This window comes from Scyliorhinus canicula, chromosome 17 (genome assembly GCF_902713615.1).
Source record: "Scyliorhinus canicula chromosome 17, sScyCan1.1, whole genome shotgun sequence".
Taxonomy (NCBI): Eukaryota; Metazoa; Chordata; class Chondrichthyes; order Carcharhiniformes; family Scyliorhinidae; genus Scyliorhinus; species Scyliorhinus canicula.
In genome coordinates, this window is record NC_052162.1 from 115,238,232 (window position 1) to 115,254,448 (window position 16,217).

The 16,217-nt window shown below is 46.0% G+C and overlaps 1 long non-coding RNA gene across 2 annotated transcripts; it reads left to right on the top strand.

The window, feature by feature from the left end:
- Positions 1-4,093: 4,093 nt before the first annotated feature.
- On the top strand, positions 4,094-15,848 carry LOC119952248. 2 transcript variants are annotated; one of them, XR_005457787.1, is made up of 3 exons: positions 4,094-5,159; positions 7,980-8,225; positions 12,984-15,848. It is a non-coding gene; the product is annotated as an uncharacterized LOC119952248 (long non-coding RNA). The 2 variants fall into 2 exon arrangements; XR_005457788.1 differs by having other exon boundaries at positions 4,101-5,159; positions 7,980-8,060.
- Positions 15,849-16,217: the final 369 nt, after the last annotated feature.

Here is a 16,217-nt window from a genome sequence, read left to right on the forward strand (position 1 = left end):
ATAAGGAGACCAAAACTGTACACAGTACTCCAGGTGTGGCCTCACCAGCACCCTCTTCAGCTGCAAAATAACCTCCTGCTTTTAAACTCCTTCCTTCTGTGAAGGACAAAATTCCATTTGCCTTCTTAATTACTTGCTGCACCTAGAAACCAACTTTTGTGATTCATGCATGAGGACACCCAGGTCCCTCTGCCCAGCAGCATGCTGCAATATTTTACCATTTAAATCATAGTCCATTTTGCTGTTATTCCTACCAAACTGCATGACCTCACATTTATCAACATTGTACTCCATCTGCCCACTCATTTAAACTATCTTCCTCCCTCTGCAGACTTTCAGTGACCTCTGCACACTTCACTCTATCAAGTGTCATCTGAAAACTTTAACATATTACACTTGGTCCCCAAATCCAGATCATCTTTGTAAATTGTGAACAACTGCAGACCCAACACTGATCCCTGAGCTACATCACTACCCACTGATCGCCAACCAGAAAAACACCTATTTATCCCCACTCTCTGCATTCTGTTAATTGACCAATCCTCTATCCATGCTAATACATTACCCACAATGCAACACTCCTTTATTTTATGCAGCAGCCTTTTTTGCAGCATCTTATGCTATTGAGTTGGATGATAAGCCTTGATCGTGAAAAATAGCGGAACCAAAAGGCCTCCTCCTACTCCTATCTCCAAATATCCATGTACCTTGTTGAATGCCTTCTGGAAATCCAGATACCTCACATCCACTGGTTCCCCATTGTCCACCGCACTCGTAATGCTCTCAAAGAATTCCACTAAATTAGTCAAGCATGACCTGCCTTTCATGAACCCATGCTGCATCTGCCCAATGGGACAATTTCTATCCAGATGCCTCGCTATTCCTTCATTAATGACAGATTCCAGCATTTTCCCCTCTACAGCAGTTAAACTAACTGGCCTAGAGTTACCCGCCTTTTATTTACCTCCCTTTTTAAACAGTGGCATCACATTTGCTGTTTTCCAATCTGCCGAAACTGCCCAAGAGACCAGCAGATTTTGGTAAATTACCACAAGCCCATTTGCTATTTCCCCCGCCACCTTTTTTAGTACCTGGGATGCATTCCATCAGGGCCAGGAAACTTTTCTACCTTTAGTCCCATTAGCTTGCCCAACACTACTTCTTTTGTGATAATGATCGTTTCTAGGTCCTCACCTGCCATTGCCTCCTTGCCATCAATTATTGTCATGTTATTTGTGTTTTCCATTGTACCTGTTCAATGCCTCAGCCATTTCCTCATTACCCATTATTAAATCCCCCTTCTCATCCTCCAAGAGACCAATGTTTACCTTAGCTACTCTTTTTTTTGTTTTATATATTTGTAGAAACTTTGCTATCTGTTTTTATATTCAGGGCTAGTTTACTCTCCTAATCTATCTTACTTTTCTTTATAGCTTTTTTTGTGGATTTCTGTTGAACTTTAAAGATTTCCTAATCCTCTAGTTTCCCACTAACCTTTACCACTTTGTATGCCTTTTCTTTCAATTTGATACCCTCCTTTATTTCCTTAAATATCCATGGCTGATTTTCCTTTTTCCTCCAGTCCTTCCTTTTCACTGGTATATATTTTTTCTGAGCGCTGTTACAAATATCTTTGAAAGTCTTCCATGGTCCCTCAATTGTCCCACCACAAAGTCTACCCTAGCCAACGCCTCCCTCATCCCATTGTAGGCTCCTTTGTTTAAGCATAAAAAACTGGTTTTGACTTTACCTTCTCACACTCCATCTGTATTTTAAATTCAACCATACTATGATCGCTCCTTCCGAGAGGATCCCTAACTATGAGGTCATTAATTATTCCTGTCTCATTACACAGGACCAAATCTACGATAGCTTGCTCCCTCGTAGGTTCCATTAAATACTGAGAAAACTATTGTGGATACATTCTATGAACTCCTCCTCAAGGCTGCCATGACCAACTGTTTTGACTAATCGAAATGTCGATTAAAATCTACCATGATAATTGCCATCCCATTTTTACATGCATTGTTTATTTCTTTGTTTATTACCCGCCCCACTGTGATGTTGTGATTTGGTGGCCTATAGACTATGCCCATCAGTGACCTTTTCTCCTTACTATGAGCGGCATGGTGGCACAGTGGTTAGCACAGTTGCTTCATAGCGCCAGGATAGCACGGAAGCACAAGTGGATAGCACTGTGGCCTCACAGCACCAGGGTCCCAGGTTCAATTCCCCGCTGGGTCACTGCCTGTGTGGAGTCTGCACGTTTGCCCCGTGTCTGTGTGGGTTTCCTCCAGGTACTCTGGTTTCCTCCCACAGTCCAAAGACGTCCAGGTTAGGTGGATTGGTCAAATTATCCTTAGTGACCAAAAAGGTTAGGAGTGGTTATTGGGTTACGGGGATAGGGTGAAAGTAAATGCTTAAGTGGGTCGGTGCAGACTCGATGAGCCAAATGGCCTCCTTCTGCACTGTATGTTCTATGTCCCAGGTTCAATTTCTGCTTGGGTCACTGTCTGTGTGGAGTCTGCACGTTCTCCCTGTGTCTGCGTGCGTTTCCTCCGGGTGCTCCAGTTTCCTCCCACAAGTCTCAAAAGACATGCTGTTAGGTGAATTGGACATTCTGAATTCTCCCTCTGTGTACCTGAACAGGCGCTGGTGTGTGGCGATGAGGGAATTTTCACAGTAACTTTGTTGCGGTGTTAATGTAAGCCTACTTGTGACAATAAGAAAGGTTATTATTGTTTCTAGTTTCTATCCAAATGGATTCAACCTATATCATCTCTCACTACCCCCCCTGATGCCATCTTTACATATCAGAGCTACACCACCTCCCTTACCTTCCTGTCTGTCCTTCCGAACAGTCTGATACCCCTGGATATTTAACTCCCAGTCGTGAGCATCTTGCAACCGTGTCTCTGTAATGGCCACTAAATCAGATTAATTTGCGATGATTTGTGCCGTCAACTCATTTATCTTGTTTTGAATGCTGTGAGCATTCAGGTAAAGTGCCTTTATGCTATTTAAAATCTCTTATTTTTGAATCCTATACCTCCATTAATAACATCTGAGTTCTTCCCTTTATCTTTTGTCATAACTTTGGATGCATTTGAACCCACCTTCACCATGTGCTAAACTGCTGCTTTGCTTTCCATTAACCATTTAGTTCCCGTCTCTCTCTCTCTCTCTCTCTCTCTCTCTCTCTCCCCCCCCCCCCCCCCCACCACTTGCTAGTTTAAAGTCCTGTGATCTCCCTATTTATCCTTTCCACGAGGACACTGGTCCTAGATCGGTTCAGGCGGAGACTGTCCTAACTGTACAGATCCCTCCTGTTCCAATACTGATGCCAGTGCCCCATGAAATGAAACCCCTCTTTCCCTCACCCCCTTAGCCACATGTTTACTTCCCTAATTTTATAATCCCTATGCCAATTTGTGCATGGCTCGGGTAGTGATCCAGTCTTTATGACCCTTGAGGACCTGTTTTTAATTTAGTTCTGAGTGCCTGATAATCCCCCAACAGGTCCTCTCTCCTAGTCTTGCCTATGTCGTTTGTCCAATGTGGACCACAACAACTGGATTCTTCCCCTCCCACTCCAATGTCCTTTCAAGCCGGTTAGAGATGTCCCTCACCCTGGCACCGGGCAGGCTACATACCATGTGGGACTCTCAATTCTGCTTTCAAAGGCTGCTATCTATCCCCCTAATTGTAGAATTCCCTACAACTACCACTTGTCTTTATGCTACTCCCACTTGAATGGTATGTGCTTTGTAACTCCATAATTAATCTATTCTATCACTCCCTTTACTTGGCCCTTTATTATAATATCACTATGGTATGTGTGGTTTGAAGAATTATTGAATTAAACTCGACTTTGTGTGCTTTAGTAACTAGATGAATGGCATGATGGTACAGTGGTTACCACTGCTGCCTCACGGCACTGAAGACCCGGGTTCGATCCCGACCCCAGGTCACTGTCTGTGTGGAGTTTGCACATTCTCCCCGTGTCTGCGTGGGTTTCATCCCCACAACCCAAAGATGTGAATGTTGGGTGGATTGGCCACGCTAAATTGCCCCTTAATTGGACAAAATTAATCGGGTACTCTAAATTTTTTTTAAAAACTAACCAGTGAACCCTTGATTACTGCTTAATACACAGGGGTGAGTGTGTCTGAGAAGTATCCAATTGAAAAAACATTTCCATAATTTTCATTGCTACAGCGGAGATACATTGTTTTGACAGTGACAGCTAGGTGGTGGAATTAATTGGATCGATCTTCCATAGACCTGGCACAGACATGATAGGCCAAGTAACTTCCATCTATGCTGCCTCATTCTACAATACAGTGAATTATTTTTATTCTGTCACAGGGTGTGGGAATCTCTGGCCAGGCCAGTATTTTTATTGTCAATCCCTAATTGCCCTTGAGAAGATGATGTCAAGCTACCTTCTTGAATCACTGCAGTCTCTGTGGTGAAGGTACAAGCACAGATTGTTATGGAGGGAGTTCCAGGATTTTGACCCAGCGACAGGGAAGGAACTTGGTGTGTGGCTTGGAGTGAAATTGCAAGTCCAATGTGTTTCCTGCCCTTGTCCTTCTACCTGAGGAAGGAGCAGTGCTCCGAAAACTAGTGATTTGAAACAAACCTGTATAACCTGGTGCTGTAAGACTTCTTACTGTGCTCACGCCAGTCCAACACTGGCATCTCCACATCTTGTCCTTCTGGTAGTGGAGGTGGTGACTTTGGGAGGTGCTTTGAAAAAATATTCAGTAGCAAGGAATAAGGAGAGGAACCAGTGATTCTGATATTGAATGTAGTGAAACCCATTACTTTACGGTGGAGGGGAGCCGGCAGAAACCTTTAAATGCTCAATTCACTCTCTTCGGAAAGCAGCCATTTAAATCACATTGCTAAATAGAAGATAGTAGATCATCCATTCACACGAATTTGTGCTCATCTTATTGAATTATTTCAATTAGATAACATAAATTATTTTCTACTCCTGATTGGGAGTTATTACCCAGCATCCGCAGCGTTTGTGAATGTGCCCTATTCAGTCCACAGGAGCCTTGTGCGCAGGCGCAGTCCGAGGCTTTATGACATGCGCAGTGTCACTTTGCTCGGGACCCTGCGGATGCAGTAGGTGGATTTTTCGGCAGGTGAGAGTTGGTGAGGCGGAGGGAGGAATGGAGCCGGAGTCCGGATGGGGAGGAAGCGGAGGCTTTATGAAACAGTCGCTCAGGCTGCAAGGCCCGGAAGGAGTTTACAGATCCCGTACTTTCTGCTCCAGGGCTTTGTCCCCGGGAACAGGCCCGAGTTAGCGGCCGCCATCTTGTTTCAGCGGGCAGCGATGCGCAAGCGCAGACTCTGGGGGCAGAGTGGGCGGGGTTTCACGGTGCCAGTGACCCGGATGATGGAAACACTGGAGAACTTCCCACTGCCCAGATTGGCCTTTCACTTCCTTTATTCGTTGGCCTTTGGTTTCCCTGATTGGTTGGCCAGAAGGTTCAAATTAAAGAAAAATACTGCAGATGCTGGTAATAGGACATAGAACATACAGTGCAGAAGGAGGACATTCGGCCCATCGAGTTTACACCGACCCACTTAAGCCCTCACTTCCACCCTATCTCCATAAGCCAATAACCCCATCTAACCTTTCTTGGTCACTAAGGTCAATTTATCATTGCCAATCCGTCTAACCTGAACGTCTTTGGACCGTGGGTGGAAACCGGAGCACCCGGAGGAAACCCACGCAGACACGGGGAGAATGTGCAGACTCTGCACAGACAGTGACCCAGCGGGGAAATCGACCTGAGACCCTGGCGCTGTGAAGCCACAGGGCTATCCAATTGTGCTACCATGCTGCACTAATGTGAAATAAAAACATAAAATGCTGGATAAACTCAGCGGGGCTGGAATCATCTGTGGAGAGAAACAGTTAATGTTTTGGATCTAAATAACAGCCACAGGGAATGGGGAACAAAGATTGGTGAAAGTAGATTGTGAGAGCGCAGGGGCAGTTGGAGGGAGTGGGGGAGGACGTCTGAAGAGAGAAAGCTCTGAGTGAGAAGGGGAGGGAGTTTGAAGGGCTTCTGAGTGAGTGGGGGAGGAAGTTTGATGAGAGAGACTTCTGACTGTGTGAGGGTAGTTAGGGTTAGGGAGGTAAGCTTCAGGTGAGGGGAGCGGGACAGAGGTTTTGTGTTTATATGTTGGGGACTAGCATGGAGTGTCTGGGAACAGCATGAGGTCCGATGGAGCTGAATGCACACTGTTGATGGTAGAATAGGCAGAGTCTAAGTCAAATATTTATATCTGGAATGTTACAAGAGTATATTTTTGTTTTTGGACAACTCTTTGGCCTCCTCCACCATGTAAATGGTGTCCACTCGGCACCCCTAAAACCCACGTGGCTCCAGTTTCCACAATCCAGTCTCAAGAGATTTTTCCCATTTCCCCTGTCAATGGTTTCGTCATTAAGACCTCCCACCATCTACCCCACCTGACAAGGCAATGGCAGGCATTCAAGCAGTAAAGAAGGCAAATGGTATGTTGGTCTTCATAGCGAGAGGATTCGAGTGCAGGAATAGAGATGTTTTACTGCAATTGCACAGGGCTTTGGTGAGGTAACACTTGGAGTATTGTGTGCAGTTTTGGTGTCCTTATCTGAGGGAGGATGTTCTTGCTATGGAGGGAGTGCAGCGAAGGTTTACCAGGCCGATTCCTGGGATGGTGGGACTGTCGTATGAGGAGAGACTAAATCGGTTAAGATTATATTAATTGGAGTTTGGAAGAGTGAGAGGGATTCTTACAGAAACTAACAGGATTAGACAGGATAGATTCAGAATGTTCCCGATGGTGGGGGAGACCGAACCGGGGGTTTATAGTTTGAGGATAAGGGGTAAACCTTTTAGGACGGAGATGAGGAGAAATTTCTTCACCCAGAGAGTGGTGAATCTGTGGAATTTGTTACCACAGAAAGTAGTTGAGGCCAAAATATTATGGAATTTTGATAAGGAATTGGACAAGGCTCTTGGGGCTAAAGGGATCAGGGATATGTGGGGGAAGGTGGGATCAGGATATTGAACTTGACGATCAGCCATGATCATAACAAAGGGTGGAGCAGGCTGGAAGGGCCGAATGCCCTCTTCCTGCTTCTATGTTCCTCCATTGGAGTTGGTCACTCCTGGTGCTGGGTAAACAGGTATTAGTGTGAATACGCACACAAGCAGCAGAGTTTACTATGACCTTATGTGGAGTTGAATCTGAGAGGCCGGCAAGGGGAACATTAGAGTAGTTGAGGTTTGAGGTGACAAAGGAATGAACGAATTTCAGCAGCTGATGGGACGAGGCAGCAGCAAATCTGGACAATGTTACTGAGGTGGAAATAGACAGTCTTAGTGCTGTGTAGTCAGAAACTCAGTTTGGGATGAAATTTGACAACAAGATTATAAACAGACTGGTTCAGCCTCAGAGTTGCAATAGAGAGAATAGCTGGGGAGTGGGGTTTGTAACAGAAACTGTAGACGATCGCTTTCCTCTTCCCAATATTTAAACGGAGGACATTTCTGCTTATCCATTACTGAGTCAGACTATTCGGGATGTTTTCTGACTTGGAGGGACACTTGGAGATGATTGTGTTCACATAACCTCCAGGTGAAGGGTTTTGGACGTAACATGAAAGTTCTTGTTGAGTTTAAGATATATAAAATCCTCTCCCTCAAGTCTTCCCCCTCCCACCTCCCTCTCCCTCTCTCCCCCAGAGTCTTGTGTAGGCCCAGACCAGGTGGCAGCTTCCCTTCCCTGAGGACATTAGTGAACCAGTTCTGGTTTTGAAATAATCCAGCAGTTTCCGTGGTCACTTTTCCGAGTGCCGGCCCCACAAATGACCAGGTTCATTCAGCTCAATTTCACAACCGGCCTTTCTGTTTTTGTGGGTTCTCTCTCACTCCCTTTTTTTCTGTTTTAAATCAATTTCACAGGGTGTTCGAAGGGGAGGATTTGCAGTCGGGAAACTTGAACCTCACATCAGGATCTGATGGAGTCGCCCAATTCATCATTAGGTCAGTATCATCGGATTTTGAACATGGAAGGAAAAAGCACCGTTAACAATGGGGAGAAACCGTACACTTGCTCTGAGGGTTTCTTTCTGCTGGACTGGCCGGTCTCACAACTTTGCTTCATGTGGGCTGATGCCCTTTGAGACTGGGAGTATTAGGAAACCAAAGGTAGTTTTAAGGGATTTATATTTGTATGGATAAACATTAGAAAAAAGTTATAGTTTTCGATAGGTGTTTTGTGCCTCAAAGGGAGCTGCTGGGGAGTAGGCCTCAAATTCCCGAGGTAAGATTTTTATACTCACAGCTTCAATACTCCGTCCCTCCTAGTCCGCTCCCTGGATATTAGGCTGCGAGTCCCTGGGGTAAGGTCTTTGTACTCACACCTCCAACACTCAAGGGATTTACAAACTCAGTGTCGCAACCCGCGGGTGGGTTGTGGGCAGGTTTTGAGAGGATCGCGGCACTCGGTCCCGGCATTTCCGATTGCGAGAGGAACATCCAACGATTGCGCCCAGCATATAAAATGCCAGCTCCAACGGACTTTTGAGATTGCCGGCCATCCCGCGCATGCATGCCGGATCATGGTAGCACAGTGGTTAGCACTGTTGTTTCACAGCCCCAGGGACCCGGGTTCGATTCCCTACTTGGGTCACTGTCTGCACGTTCTCCCCGTGTCTGCGTGGGTTTCTTTGGTGTTAGGTGGGGTTACTGGGTTACCGGGATACAATGTGGGCGTGGGTCTAGGTCGGATGCTCTTTCAGAGGGTCGGGGCAGACTTGATGGGCTGAATGGTCTCCTTCTGTACTGTCATGATTCTATGCTCCGGTTTCCTCCCACAAGTCCTGAAAGACCTGCTTGAAAGGTGATTTGGACATTCTGAATTCTCCCTCTGTGCACCCAAACAGGTGCCGTAATGTGGCGACTAGGGGCCACAGTAACTTAATTGCAGTGTTAATGTAAGTCTACTTGTGACACTGATAAAGATTATTATTATTATTATTATTATTAATAAGCAGTGGGGAAGGCCCAGAGCCCAGCAGGGTGGATCAACTTCCTCCTGACCTCAGCACGCTGTGCAGGGCCAGTTTTTTTCAACAAATGACGGAGTCCTTCCACCAGAAGCAGCGGCAGAGAGCAGGTCACATGCCCTGTACGGTGCCGTCACGTGTTCTGAGCGTGAGAGCGATTCCTCCATATTGCAGCTGCCAGCAGTGCTGGTGTGAACTCCTGGACCTCTGGTGAACAACCCACGAAGAAGAAGCTGAAAACAGGAACAAATCAGCATAAAGAAGATTAATTGAGGTGTGAGTTATTCATTGTACCGCTGCAAATCAGGATTCAATGTTCATGTGTGTTATGTGCAGGGAAGCACTGGGAAATGAAAGTTTAAAACCCTCAAAACTTCAAAGACATTTGAAGACGAAACATGGCGAGTTGGAGGACAAACCTATTATTTTTTCAACGGATGCAGTTGAGTCTTAAATCATCAGCTGAAGTTCATTGTCAGGTAATGTAACATTGAACTAACAAAGCAAGTGATATCCAATGAGGAACCAAGCAGGGACTCACCTGTCCACATTAAAGGTCAGTGAAAAATAGTGGGTCACAAAGTGTCGGCCAGCGAAGGTCAACAAATGTCGGCCAATATGGGGCCGCAAAATATTGGACAGAGATATGTCTAGTGTTGTTACATGCTACAGATTAGATATATTATTTATGGTTCTCTTATGGTTTTATAGGAGCAGGAGTGGGCCATTCAGTCCCTCGAGCCTGCCCCACCATTCAAGGAGACCATGGCCGATCTGTGACCTAACTCCATATACCTTTTTCTTTCCTTTTTTTTCTATAAATTCAGAGTATCCAATTATTTTTTTTACAATAAGGGGCAATTTAGCATGGCCAATTCACCTGTCTTGCACATCTTTGGGTTGTGGGGGTTAGACCCATGCAGACTTGGGGAGAATGTGCCTTACTCCATATACCTGCCGTTGGCCCATATCCCATCAAATCTTTGTTTAACAAAAATCTATAGATCTCATTTAAAATTAACAACTGATCTAACATCAACTGCTGTTTGTGGGAAAGAAATCCGAACCTCTGCCACCCTTTGTGTGAAGATGTTGTTCCAAATATCGCTTCTGAATGGTTTAACCCTAATTTTTAGACTATGCCCCCCAGATTTAAAATTTCCAACCAGTGCAAATTTATACTCGCAGCTCTGAAACTCCACCCCTCCGAGTCCACTCCCTGGAGACTGCCCGCAAATCCCCGAGGTAAAGCTTTTATACTGACAGCTCCAATACTCTACCCCTCCGAGTCTGCTCCCTGGAGACTGGGCTGCAAATCCCCGAAGTAAGGTTTTTATACTCGGCTCCGATACTCTGTCCCTCCGAGTCCACTCCTGGGGAGTAGGCCTCAAATTCCCGAGGTAAGATTTTTATACTCACAGCTTCAATACTCCGCCCCTCCTAGTCCGCTCCCTGGATATTAGGCTGCGAGTCCCTGGGGTAAGGTCTTTGTACTCACACCTCCAACACTCAAGGGATTTACAAACTCAGTGTCGCAACCCGCGGGTGGGTTGTGGGCAGGTTTTGAGAGGATCGCGGCACTCGGTCCCGGCATTTCCGATTGCGAGAGGAACATCCAACGATTGCGCCCAGCATATAAAATGCCAGCTCCAACGGACTTTTGAGATTGCCGGCCATCCCGCGCATGCATGCCGGATCATGGTAGCACAGTGGTTAGCACTGTTGTTTCACAGCCCCAGGGACCCGGGTTCGATTCCCTACTTGGGTCACTGTCTGCACGTTCTCCCCGTGTCTGCGTGGGTTTCTTTGGTGTTAGGTGGGGTTACTGGGTTACCGGGATACAATGTGGGCGTGGGTCTAGGTCGGATGCTCTTTCAGAGGGTCGGGGCAGACTTGATGGGCTGAATGGTCTCCTTCTGTACTGTCATGATTCTATGCTCCGGTTTCCTCCCACAAGTCCTGAAAGACCTGCTTGAAAGGTGATTTGGACATTCTGAATTCTCCCTCTGTGCACCCAAACAGGTGCCGTAATGTGGCGACTAGGGGCCACAGTAACTTAATTGCAGTGTTAATGTAAGTCTACTTGTGACACTGATAAAGATTATTATTATTATTATTATTATTAATAAGCAGTGGGGAAGGCCCAGAGCCCAGCAGGGTGGATCAACTTCCTCCTGACCTCAGCACGCTGTGCAGGGCCAGTTTTTTTCAGCAAATGACGGAGTCCTTCCACCGGAAGCAGCAGCAGAGAGCAGGTCACATGCCCTGTATGGTGCCGTCACGTGTTCTGAGCGTGAGAACGATTCCTCCATATTGCAGCTGCCAGCAGTGCTGGTGTGAACTCCTGGACCTCTGGTGAACAACCCACGAAGAAGAAGCTGAAAACAGGAACAAATCAGCATAAAGAAGATTAATTGAGGTGTGAGTTATTCATTGTACCGCTGCAAATCAGGATTCAATGTTCATGTGTGTTATGTGCAGGGAAGCACTGGGAAATGAAAGTTTAAAACCCTCAAAACTTCAAAGACATTTGAAGACGAAACATGGCGAGTTGGAGGACAAACCTATTTATTTTTTTCAACGGATGCAGTGAGATCTTAAATCATCAGCTGAAGTCATTGTCAGGAATGTAACATTGACTAACAAAGCAAGTGATATCATGAGGACCAAGCAGGCTCACCTGTCACATTAAAGGTCAGTGAAAATAGTGGGTCACAAAGGTCGGCCAGCGAAGGTCACAAAGGTCGGCCAATATGGGGCGCAAAGGATGGCCGGGTGGTAAAAATGGGCCCTGGCAAAAAGGTTTGATAAACACTGCAATACTCTGTCCCTTCGAGTCCGTTCCCTGGAGACTAGGCCGCAAGCTCCCTGAGGTAAGGTTTTATACTCACATCTCCGATACTCTGCCTCTTCGAGTCCGTTCCCTGGAGACTAGGCCCCAAGTCCCCGAGGTAAGGTTTTATACTCACATCTCCGATACTCTGCCTCTTCAAGCCCGTTCCCTGGAGGGCGGCTGCAAGTCCCTGAGGTAAGGTTTTATACTCACAATTCTGACATTTCGCCCGTCCGAGTCCCCTTGAATACTAGGCTGCAAATCCCCGAGGGAAGGTTTTTATACTCACAGCTCCGATACTACACCCCTCCATGTCTTTTCCCTGGAGACAGGCCAGCAAATCCCCAAGGTAAGGAATTAATATTCCACCCCTCCAAGTGAGGGCAGCTAGGTAGCACAAGTGGATGGCACTGTGGCTTCACAGCGCCAGGGTCCCAGGTTCGATTCCCTGCTGGGTCACTGTCTGCGGAGTCTGCACGTTCTCCCCGTGTCTGCGTGGGTTTCCTCCGGGTGCTCCGGTTTCCTTCCACAGTCCAAAGACATGCAGGTCAGGTGGATTGGCCATGATAAATTGCTCTTCGTGTCCAAAAAGGTTAGATGGGGTTATTGGGTTACAGGGATAGGGTGGAAGTGAGGGCTTCAGTGGGTCGGTGCAGACCCGATGGGCCAAATGCACTGTATGTTCTATGTTCTAAGTCTGCTCCCTGGTGAGCAGGCCGCGAATCCCCAGGGAAAGGTTTTTTACTCGGCTCCAAAAACTCCAGACCTCTGTTCTTACCTTGGAAACTAGGAAAGGTCTTTATATTTACTACTCTGATACTCCGCCTCTTCAAATCCTCTCCCTGGAGTTAGGCCTCGAATTCCCGAGGTCAGGGTTTTGTACTTACTGCTCCGGCACTCCACCCTCCGAGTCCACTTCCTGGAGACTAGGTCTGGCGAAATAGTTATTAGAGACTAAGCATTCGGAAACGTGAGAGGAAAAATTGTTCTTGAGAAGCTAGAATGCTCTGTTCTGAATTTCTATCCTGTACTGACAGTGATGTCTTCTCTAAACTTCTTTTACAGGATATTAGAAGAGGAGGAATTACAGACAGAAATCTCAAACGTAACGTCTCGATCTGACAGTCACCAGATTCTTTGGGACCTGAATAACATCAGCCTTTGAATCTAGAAGGGGAAGGAAAAATCTTTGCCCGATCTGTCGGTAACAAAAGATTTTAAACATCAGTGTGGCTGGAAAAGCACCGAGACACACACAGCCAAGTAAGTGTGTTCCAGAGCACTGACTGTGGAAGGAGCTTTAACCAGTTACACAGCCTGAAAAAACATCACACCATTCACAGTGGAGAGAGACGGTACACGTGTTCTGTGTGTGGACAAGTCTTCAACTGATTTTCTGACCTGGAGAGATTCGAGGAGACACAAAACATGGAGAAACCGTGGATATGTGGGGACTGTGGGAAGGGATTCAGTGCTCCATCTCAACTGGAGGTTCATCGACGCAGTCACACTGGGGAGAAGCCGTTCACCTGCTCTCAGTGTGGGAATGGATTCACTCAGTTATCCAGCCTGCATAGACACCAGCGAGTTCACGCTGGGAATAGGCCGTTCACCTGTTCTCAGTGTGGAAACAAATTCACTGTGTTATGCAGCCTGCAGACACACCAGCGAGTTCACACTGGGGAGAGGCCATTCAACTGCTCTCGATGTGGGAAGGGATTCACTACAATATCCAGCCTGCGGAGACACGAGCGAGTTCACACCAGAGAGAGTTAGCTCAGTTGGCTGGATGGCTGGTTTGTGATGCGCAGAGACTTCAACATCATGGATTCAAGTCCTGTACCGGCTGAGGTTATCTATGAAGGCCCTGTCTCCTCAACGTTGCCCCTTGCCTGAGGTATGGTGACCCTCAGATTCAATCACCACCAGTCAGCTCTCTCTCTCTCTCTCAGAGGGCAAAGCAGGTTCTGGTCCTCTGGGACTTTGACGACTCTTATTTCACACAAATATAACATAGATTCCTTTAAGGAGCAAAAACCCAACAGGAAAAGTGATGCAACCGTGGCTAACAAGAAATGTTAGATTAGATCAAAGAAGAGGCTCATAAAGTGGCCAAAATAGTGGGTCCATTCCAGGCAGCGACAGGAGAGTTTATAATGGGGAATAAGGAAATGGCAGAGAAACTAAACAATGTGTGTCTGTCTTCACGGAGGAAGATACAGAAATTGTCCCAAAAACGCGACAGAACCAAGGGACCAGCGAGCACGAGGGACTGAGATTAGTATTAATGAAAAAGTAGTACTGGAGAAATTAACGTGGTTGAAAGTTAATAAATCCCCAAAAGCTGATGCTCCACATCCCATAGTGTTGAAAGAGGCGGCTGTAGAGATAGTGGATACATTGGTGATCATCTTTCAAAATTCTATAGATTCTGGAATGATTCCTGCAGATTGGAAGGTGGTAAATGTAACCCCACTATTTAAGGAGGGAGAGAGAAAACAGTGAACCACAGACCCATTAGCCTGACATCAGGAGGAGGGAAAATGCTACAATCTATTAAAAAGGATGTGATAACATACGGATTAGGAGCAGGAGTAGGCCACTCGGCCCCTCGAGCCTGCTCCAGCATTCAACATGTTCACGGCTGATCTGATTAGAACGTCAACTCAAAATTCCCACTGACCCCCCCGCAATAACTTTTCACCCCCTTGCTTATCAGGAATCTTTCCAGCTCTGCCTTCGAAATATTCACAGACTCTGCTTCCACTGCCCTTTGAGGAAGAGAGTTCCAAAGCGTCACGACCCTCAGAGAGAAAAATCTCTCCTCTGCCTTAAATGTGCAAGTTATTACTTTTAAAGTGACTCCAATTTCTAGATTCTCCCACAATCTTTGATGTTTTTCCGATCAGTTCCCTTTGGATTATCTGACGTATCTTTGAGCTCTTTGTGCTTCTCAATTGGAGTCAACTTCTTCAAGATGTCTTCATTTTCTTGTTGGCTGTTCACAATCGGTGAGCTCTCAACTGATTTGTTCAGTGTTGCGCTCTCATTGTCAGCCTCTGTACAGTCCAGCTGAGAACTGTCAGTCTCACCGTTGTCCTGCACACATTGTACCCTACCTGTGATCACTTCGTCATTAGTTGCAAATAAAGTTTTTTTTTGTTTTTTATTGTGATAAACATTTTATTTTCTATGTGATTCTTTGCCCCAATATTTCCAAGGTGGCGTCCAATGGACATCCATCAGAGAACAGATTGAATCAACAGGTTCATTGTCGAAGGAGCCACTCTGGCTACACAGCCAGCAGACTCCTGTTGTACACAATGTTCTGAGTGACATCAATAAATATCTTTTTGTCAACCCAACTACAATTATTGTTTCCTCATATCTGTAGAGATTAACCATATCAATTATTATATCAACCATATCTTATTGCAACATTCAGACCACTGGAAGTTTATTAACTGTCCCACCTCTGTAGAGAATCTTTCACAATCAGTGGGACTTTCAGACTCATAGTTGGAAGGACGGAGCTCAGAAATTCCAATTAGGTCATCTTCAGGTTCTGGGCCATTCAATGGTGAGCTGCCCAAAGTAGGAAATCAACGAAGCTTTTGGGATTCCAAAGACATTGGTGAAAGATCTTTCAAAAATTGTGTTTCCAGCAAAAACAATTTATCTGCATATATTTCCTCATTCATATAATCCATTTTGCCATAAAGGTCTGGCTTATTTTGGTCTTTACCACAGTTACTATGGAAAAGAGAAGCTCCCATATGCTCAGTTAAATCCCTTCCTTCACCTTCACCATACACTGTGGTGACCAAACGTTTGCGCAATTGCTCCAATCTACTGCGCAAATGCTGCATGTCCAAATGGGACTCATCCAGTTGATCAACCAGTTGCAAATAAAGTTGATAGACCTTCATAGTCTTCCTCTTCTGGCTCATCATCTGTTTCATCACTGTCCTCATTGAATGACTGCGGCATCATATCTCGGAGCCAGTTACAATGATCTGTGCTGTACTGTTCTATGTTCTATGATCCTCTGTCTTCACGCTGTCTGGAACGTACAGTCGCTCAACGAGGTTCAGGGCTTCACACACTTTCGGTCCCAATATGGACTCTCGCTTTGTGTACACAATGACGAATTGCACAATGTGACTTTGATTATGCACCCATGCGGACTTCCGGTTGCGGTGATGCAGAGCTAAGCCGCACGTTCGGTAGTTCCCGCTATTTTTGGTCTCTTTTAAGGGCCCGTAGCGGTACCGATTGGACTTTTCCCCGGGTGGGAAC